Source organism: Manis javanica, chromosome 5 (genome assembly GCF_040802235.1).
Source record: "Manis javanica isolate MJ-LG chromosome 5, MJ_LKY, whole genome shotgun sequence".
Taxonomy (NCBI): Eukaryota; Metazoa; Chordata; class Mammalia; order Pholidota; family Manidae; genus Manis; species Manis javanica.
This window is the reverse complement of record NC_133160.1, coordinates 133,745,981-133,754,747: the sequence shown is the minus strand read 5'-3', so window position 1 is coordinate 133,754,747 and position 8,767 is coordinate 133,745,981. Positions and strand designations below refer to the sequence as shown.

General features: G+C 41.8%; 1 pseudogene; it reads right to left on the bottom strand.

The window, feature by feature from the left end:
* Window positions 1-3,473: 3,473 nt before the first annotated feature.
* Window positions 3,474-8,016, bottom strand: LOC108393244 (large ribosomal subunit protein eL22-like; annotated as a pseudogene).
* Between the last annotated feature and the right edge of the window lie 751 nt (window positions 8,017-8,767).

Sequence of the window (8,767 nt, the reverse complement as noted above, 5' to 3'; positions counted from 1 at the left end):
TCAGTGTAGTAAGATGACACAGAGTCCCTGTTTGTCTTCTCTGAGCTACACTGTCTTCCCCGTGAGCTCACACACACCATGTGCACGGATCATGATACCCCACAATCCCCTTCTCCCTCCCTCCCCACCCACCTTCCCCCAACCCTCCCCTTTGGTAACTACGAGTCCCTTCTTGGAGTCTGTGAGTCTGCTGCTGTTTCGTCCCTTCAGTTTTGCAGCCATTACATTTTGAAGGTTGGTGGAGGCAATCAGGGCCAGCTGCAGAGATGCCAGTGGGTTCCATTTTGTCCTTTGCTTTCCCTACTCTGAGTCCAGCTCTTCTCCCCAGCTGCTGGCCCCACTGACCAGCAATGACCAGACCCTCCATGAGATGCTTTGCTGTGAGCTCACAGAGGTGGAAGCCACAATGAGCCAACAACCTTCCAGATGCTTCTACACCAAACTTCTATGCAGCTCTTCTCCCACAGCTGGTTTTACCCAGTGTCCACAGACCTGTGCAGCTGCCCAAGGCTGGTCAGGACTTTTCTCTGATAGTTTTTGGAATTTTTCTTCATCTCCTCCAAACTGTGTTTAAGGTCTAGTTCCATAAGAAATAATCTGTCCCATAATACTCACAGGGGTCTTGCTTCCCTGATTAAACTTTACTGGTGCAAGAAGAAATGTAACTCTCTTCATCTCCTTACATTTCCAGGGATATTTCATCATTCCCTATAGATTGCCATGTCACACACCTTTCTGGCTGGCTGTCCCCGAATTAATCAGTATACACAGTATAATCAGTAGGACATTGACTATAATGTCAATAGGGGAGGTTCAAAAGAACTTTTTCCAGGAGAACCTTAGTCACTCCATTTAAAGGTCCTTGCAGAAACAGCCAGAAACTGGGAGCTAGAGAAACAGGGAAAAGGCAACTACCTCTCGAATCTTGCAGAGAACTAATTAAAACTCTCCAATCTCCGGGCCTGGACCTGTCACCTCCTGGTTTCTTCTCTTTGTTCTTGGCATGAGTCTTTCCTCCTCATCACATAGCACTAAGCTGAAGGAGGCCAGCAGGACTTAATTCAGTCATGTAATTGCTAAATTTACTATTCACAATCTCATGGTGTAATGGGAAGCATGTTGGTCTGAGCTCAGAGGATCTGGTTTCGGTCCACATTGCCAAGAACCCTCTGTGGGTTTAGAGGAAAATTATCCAGCTTCTCTGGGCTTCAGTTTCTTTGTGATTTGTTTCCTACAAGCAATGCTAATTGAATAAATTATGGATTTTTCCTAATTTCCACATACCTAAATTAATTGCTTTTGTAAAAGCCTTTTTAGAAGCTTGCATTACAGTAATTTATCCAGTGGTCCCTCCTTATCTACAGTTTTGCTTCCCACGGTTTCCCTCCTTACGTGCAGTCAACCACCGTCTGGTAGTAGATGATCCCCCTTCTAACCTATCATCAGAAGGTCAATAGTAGCCTAATGCTAGGTCACAATGCCTACAGCATTCACGTTCCTTCATCTCATCACATGAGATAATCATCTCATATCATCACAAGAACAAGAAGGGTGAGTCCAGTGCCGTAAAATATTTGAGCGAGAGAGAGAGACCACATTCATATGACTTTTATTACAGTATATTGTTATAATTGTTCTCTTTTATTATTAGCTGTTGTTAATCTCTTACTGTGAGTAATTTGTAAGCTAACTTTATCATAGGTATGTGTGCCTAGGAAAAAACATAGTATATGTAGAATTCAGTATTATCCAATGTTTTGGGTACCCCCTAAGGGTCTTGGAACATATTTCCCATAGATACGGGGAGACTTGTGCTTTAGAGTTCTACAGAGTATGGCACATGCATCCCAGAAGCATGGTAATATTAAATACATGGATTGACATGGGCACCCCCACTTGATCCAAATATCAGATGGTCTTGTGTTGTGTTTGTATCACATGGAGCAGCCCTAAGGAAAGAGAGGGGAGCCCCCCACCTGAATTCTAGGAAGAACTGGACTAGGTTTAATAATCTTTCAGTGAGGTGTTTTCCTTTTACATTCAGCTGGTTCAACTTCTAAGAAAATCAGCACTGCTAACCTACCAGTTTTTTGGAACAAAGGGAGTCTATGAAGATTTTTCAGATTCAGGGAAGAATACTGACTTTTTAGGTCTACTCTACAGACCTAAAGTTAGGAAGACTTTCAGGAACAAAAAGTCTTGGTTTGCTCATAGATTGCTTATGGTGTATTATTTTAAAAGTGTACTTTATGGAGAAAATAGTCACATTTAATATTTTAAGTTATTTTTAAATTTTACAAAATACTGACAGGAGAGAGAAAAGATTCAGGGTATAAATCTGGGCTAAAGTGTGGACCAGTAACAGACCCCCCCACCTCTTGGTGGCTAAATGCTATAAAAGTTTACTTTCTACTCATACTGCATCTCTAATACTGCTTGGCAGATGGGACTCTGCTCACTGAAATCTCTCAAAGACTATGGTAGGCAGAATAATGGCCCCCAAAGATATCTATACCTTAACCCCCAGAACCTGTGAATATGCTACCATGTATGGCAAAAGGGTCTTTGCTGATGTAATTAGGGATTCTGAGAGAGAATGATCATCTTGGATTATCCAGGCAGGCCCAGTGTAATCAGAAGGATTATTATAAGGGGGAGGCAAACAGTCAAAGTTGTAGCAGGAGATGTGACCATGCAAGGAAGAGGTTGGAGTGATGTGAAGGAGGTCCATGGCCAAAGAATGCAGGCGGCCTCTAGACACTAAAGAAGGCAAAGAAGTGGATTCTTCCCAAAAGCCTCTATAAGGAAAGAGCCCTGTTGACATCCTGACTTCAGCCCAGTGAGACTCATATTGGACTGTGACCTCCAAAATTATCAGATGACACGTTTGTATTAAATCACTTAGTCTGTAGTAATTTGTTACAGAAGCAATAGGAAACTAATAGAGGGACTGTGTTTCACCTTGAAAAGTATTTTCATAGTCCTTAAGACTGAAAACAAAAAAGTGATGATTATGTGCCTGCTCATAAAGCTTATTGCTTATTTTAAAACAGATATTTCCTCTACTTACATTTCCTTGGCCAACACAAGTCATATGGTCACACTTGACCTCAAAGGAGGTGAGGTGTGCAAAGCTGCCACGTGCCTCCAAGTGGAGAATGAGAGCCTCTGTGAACAGCTCTAAGAATGAGCATACAGGAAGAGCAGAACTGGGAAGAATAGGACTTAGAACAGCTAAAGTGTGACTCATGACAGGGAAACTCAGTTGGTGACAGAGTGCACATAATCAGGATTTTTAAAAAGTTCAAAATGTCTCTCTACTACATTTGGAGTAGGCATGGGTGAATGAGCGAGTGGCTATCAAGACTTCACCTAGACCTCAAAGACAGGAAGAGCCCACCTCTCCTGGGCTCCATGGAGCTAGAAAAGACAGCTCAGCCCCGACACGAGGAGAAGGGTTTGTGTGGATCAGGTCAGAAACTGAGGCTGCTTTCTGCTAGTGCGGGCCCAGGTTCCTTGATGGCTGGTTTCTGGCTGGGTTTGGCAGGTGGGAAGAGCTGGTAGGAAACTGGGATGGCATTTGTCTTGTCTCCTGCTTCCATTGGACGGTCTGCTTCCAAGTTCCAGGTTCTGCCAGGTGGCCCCGAGCCCTGGGATCCAGTAGCTCCGCCTCCTCCTTTTGTCCCTTCAGCTTAAGGAGGGGAAGACACTTTACGCTTTTGCTTATCACTTCATTGTTTCCTGATTGTTTTTCAAGCCTCTTCCATAATCTATATAACCAATTCCCTATGTTAAAAACCCAAATGGGTTTCTGGGTTACTGGCTGGACTCTGGGTGAAACACTGGTAACCCAGAATCTGACAAGCACCCTGTGCACCAGGGCAGCTCTGGACAAAGGAATGTCTTCACTGTTCTAAGCAGTTAGGTGGGAAAAGACTCTAGTGAAAATGACACAATTCAGGAGGTTCAAGGCAGAGAGGAGAGAGATACAGGGTTGCCAGATAAAATCCATATATGTCTCATGTAACATATAGACTGTATAATTCTTAGTTGCTGGTGCTGTCTCATGCATGGTAGGATCTTTAGCTATATTTGGGACATAGAGTAAATGATTGTTCATGACTCATGTGAAATTCAAACTGGATTGGGTGTCCTGAATTTTTATTTGCTAAACCTGGCAAGCTTAATAGAGAATGAGCTCATGTTGAGAGCTGGCTTCAATGCCAGGCTGTGCAGGAAGAAATACAGGGGCGCAGGGTCAGGTCTAGAAAGAACTGGACACTGGAAGCAGACTTTGATTGAAGCCCTTGTTTTAGGCTAGTTATTGTGACTGAGGCAATTAGAAAATACGGATTAGTCCAGTCAGAGGACTTGTGGGAGTGATGGCTCAGAGATGCTGGTGCGTGTGTTGGTGTGTTGGTGTGTATCTATGCATTACAGAAGCTTACCTGAGACAATGGCTCCAATCCAGCAGTTGCTGGAGAAATCGTCTCCATTATTTGGAAGTCTAAATATATATAGATGGTGAACTAGCATGTTTTAAGGACATGATGGAAGATGAAAGTACCTTCTAAAGACCAAATGTCTGAACTTGGTGATCTGTCTAAACCAGTGGTTCTCAACTGGAGGCAGTTTTGTCTGTAGGGACTCTTGGCAGTACTGAACACATTTTTTTTTTTGAGAGGGCATCTCTCATATTTATTGATCAAATGGTTGTTAACAACAATAAAATTCTGTATAGGGGACTCAATGCACAATCATTAATCAACCCCAAGCCTAATTCTCAACAGTCCCCAATCTTCTGAAGCATAACGAACAAGTCTTTACATGGTGAACAAGTTCTTACATAGTGAATAAGTTCTTACATGGTGAACAGTGCAAGGGCAGTCATATCACAGAAACTTTTGGTTTTAATCACACACCATGAACTATAAATAATCAGGTCAGATATGATTATTCGTTTGATTTTTATACTTGATTTATATGTGAATCCCACATTTCTCCCTTATTTCTTTTTAATAAAATGCTTAAGTGGTAGGTAGATGCAAGATAAAGGTAGAAAACATAATTTAGTGGTGTAAGAGGGCAAATGTAGATGATCAGGTCTGTGCCTATAGACTAAGTATTACTCCAAGCTAGACAAGGGCAACAAAACATCCACGGATGCAGAAGATTTCTCTCAAAACAGGGGGGGGTGAGGTTCTAAGCCTCACCTCTGTTGAGCCCCAATTTCTCACCTGATGGCCCCCCTGGAACTGTGCCTGTCTTAGGTTGTTCCTCCCTTGAGGAATCTTACCCGTCTCTGGCTAACCAGTCATCTTCTGGAGCCATACAGGGAAATGTAAAGTTGGTAAGTGAGAGAGAAGCAATATTCTTTGAAAAGGTTAGCTTTTTACTTCTTTGCAGATTTATATCCTGTGGCTTCTATGCCCAGCATTTATCTTGAGATATCTTTACCACTTGGAAGAATTATGATGCTCAGTAATTTTATATATGAGGCACGAATTCTACTAAAGGGTTGTAATTAGGAAGGAAGAAGAAAAGCTATAGAAGTAGCAGACGGAAGAAAACATGGGAAGGTTGATTATTTCTTTGACATAACTTTTTGAAGAGTAACATAAGCATGTATAGGTTTTAACAAACTACTAATTAAGTTGCGTACACACATTAACAGAATAGGAATACAGATACATAACAAAAGCAGACCTACAATTACCAGCCATATCCAGTGAAACCAAGAAAACCAGTTAGGTACCCTAGGCATTTGTGAAAACTTATCAATAATATGATGGATATTGTCTGAATTTGAATAGTTTGAGAAAAATCAGACAAATTACAACAACACATTCCTGGGAACTGTTCAGATCCCATATGTTCTTTTTTTTTTTTCATAGCAGTTTTATTTATTTATTTATTTATTTATTTATTTATTTATTTATTTTTGAGAGGGCATCTCTCATATTTATTGATCAAATGGTTGTTAACAACAATAAAATTCTGTATAGGGGGGTCAATGCTGAATGCACAATCATTAATCCATCTCAAGCCTAATTCTCGTCAGTTTCCAATCTTCTGAAGCAAGATGAACAAGTTCTCACATGGTGAACGAATTCTTACATAGTGAATAAGTTCTTACATGGTGAACAGTACAAGGGCATTCATCACAGAAACTTTTGGTTTTGATCACGCATTATGAATTATGAACAATCAGGTCAAATATGAATATTCGTTCGATTTTTATACTTGATTTATATGTGGATCCCACATTTCTCCCTTTATTATTATTATTATTTTTATTTTTAATAAAATGCTGAAGTGGTAGGTAGATGCAAGATAAAGGTAGAAAACATAGTTTAGTGTTGTAAGAGAGCAATTGTAGATGATCAGGTGTGTGCCTGTAGACTATGTGTTAATCCAAGCTAGACAAGGGCATTAAACCGCCACGGATGCAGAAGATTTCTCTCAAAACAGGGGGGGTGAGGTTCTAAGCCTCACCTCTGTTGATCCCCAATTTATCACCTGATGGCCCCCCTGCGACTGTGCCTGTCTTAGGTTGCTGAACACATTTTTGATTGTCACAATGGTGGGAGGCACTACTGGCATCTAGTGGGTGGGAGCCAGCTCACCATGATACATGCACAGGACAGCTGCCAGCATAAAGGATATCCAGCCTAAAAGGTCAATAGTGCTGCTGCTGGGAAACTCTGGTGTAAACGCATAAGCAAAGCCAATAGTCAGCACACATTCTGTAAAGGCAAATACAAAATGTGCCATCCTAAGAGTGAAAGCAGATAATAAGGCTGACATTTCACGAGGATGGATTCCAATCTGAAATGAAAGCAGCTGGCCCCACAAAGGCCCCTCATTTGTCATCCCATATCTGGTATTTAGCCACCTCTGCAGAGACACAGTAAATCATCACTGTGCCTGGCGTGTGCATGGCATCACCATCTTGTGTGTGCTTAATCAGTATCCCTAAATGTTTTCATTAAAATAATGGAGCTGTTGTTTCTTCAGGGTGACTTATTTCTGCAGGCTTCAGGAGATGGATATATGTGTGGCAATATAGTTCAACTTCAAGGAGTTAAATGGAGGAATTGTGAACTAAACTAGGCCAAAGAAATACCAGAGACAAGGCTGAACACCAAGGGAGTTCTCAGTTCCTAGGAAAAGTAACCAAGTGTGTTAATCAAACCTCTGTCGATTTCAGAGGACAGAAAGCCATTGCACCTTGAGAGCAGAAGAGGATATGCTGGTTTCTACAGCTGAGGCTGTTTCCAGGGTGGCTCACAGACTGGAGATGGGGCTGCCACCCCTGGTGCCCATTCTGGCAGTGGGCGCCACCCGAACTCTTCCCCACCCCCTCTATTTCTTACCTCCGACTTCGTTTTACACCTTCCCCACAAGGTCACGGTAGGGAACATGGCTACTGGCAACACAAATGTCACAGCCTCCCAACTCGGAACTTCTTTTTCCGGTTATCCATGTCAGACTCAGGAAGGCTCTCCATTTGGCTCTGCCTGGGTCATTACCCTCCCTGGATCACTCGCTTTGCATGGTGATTGGTTGATGGCATTATTATTATTTTTTTGGTCCCAAGTTTTATTTGGGAACTCATACAAAATATTCCAGGTAAATGAATTTTAATCCTGCCTTCCTCCTCTTCTTCATCTTGGTTAATCTGGAGGTGATGTAGCTGGTTAACTCTCTTTGCTATTAGCGACTATGCACAACCCATCATGTCAATTATCCTTCTTCGAATATCTTTTGATGAGACATTTCAAATGTTTTTTGGAAAAAGCACCTCAGAAGTTATGGTAGTCTTGCTTTTGCTCCTTTCAATGTCTATGAAGCCTCTATGGAAAATCCCAGCTTTTCCATCGCTTGATTCTTTCCTGGAGAAATTGTTCAGAATTGGCAGCATCCATGATTCTGTCTTCTACTGGGTGGACTTTAGAACCTGCTTCTTTTTTTTTTGCCCCCCTTTGCCACAAGCTTTGTCACAGGTGCTATCATATCAAGGCAGTAGAGGAAAGGAAAGGATAATGGCATTTCAGTACCCCAGATGCTTCCCTCTGTAGGCCCCCTGTTGGCTGACGGCTCCCACAGTCATCCGAATGGTGAAAGTGAGCGAGCATGGCCTGTGGAGTCCACCTGAGTGCCATCCCTGTTCCATCACTCACTAGCTGAGTGACCCCTGGACTTCCCTAAGCCCCATCTTTTTCATCTGTAAAATGGGCCAGTAATCCCACCTCTCAAGGATTCTGAGATAATCTGAGATCACCTATGTGATAGTGTGCCTGCATATACTAAATATTCTAAAATGCTTCTTTCCTCTCCTGCTCTGCAGACTTCAGCCTGCTTTTAGCAAAGTCTAGAGATGCTGGATTTCTCTCCATTTGGCAAAAGATAGCTCCTCCTGTAGGAATGATTTTGAACATTGCAAAGAACTCTCAGGTAACATATTTGAAAATATTTGAATAAATTATACTCCAAAATATAAGACATCACACATGATAATTAGGTTGAGTAAACTAATCATAATCCAATTTTTATGTCTTGGATGAAGTAGCTTTAGATCTGAAATGATACAAAAATAAACATTGGGAAAAATTCCATTCACTTCCCCCATCCTTCCAAGGGTCAAATTCTATTTTCACTTGGAAGTTTCAAAATACCTGTAAATTTCTCCTCTCTGGTGCTTGAACTACTGGTGGGGTGTAAATATCTCACCAAATGCTAACTCATAGGACTGTCAGCACACCAT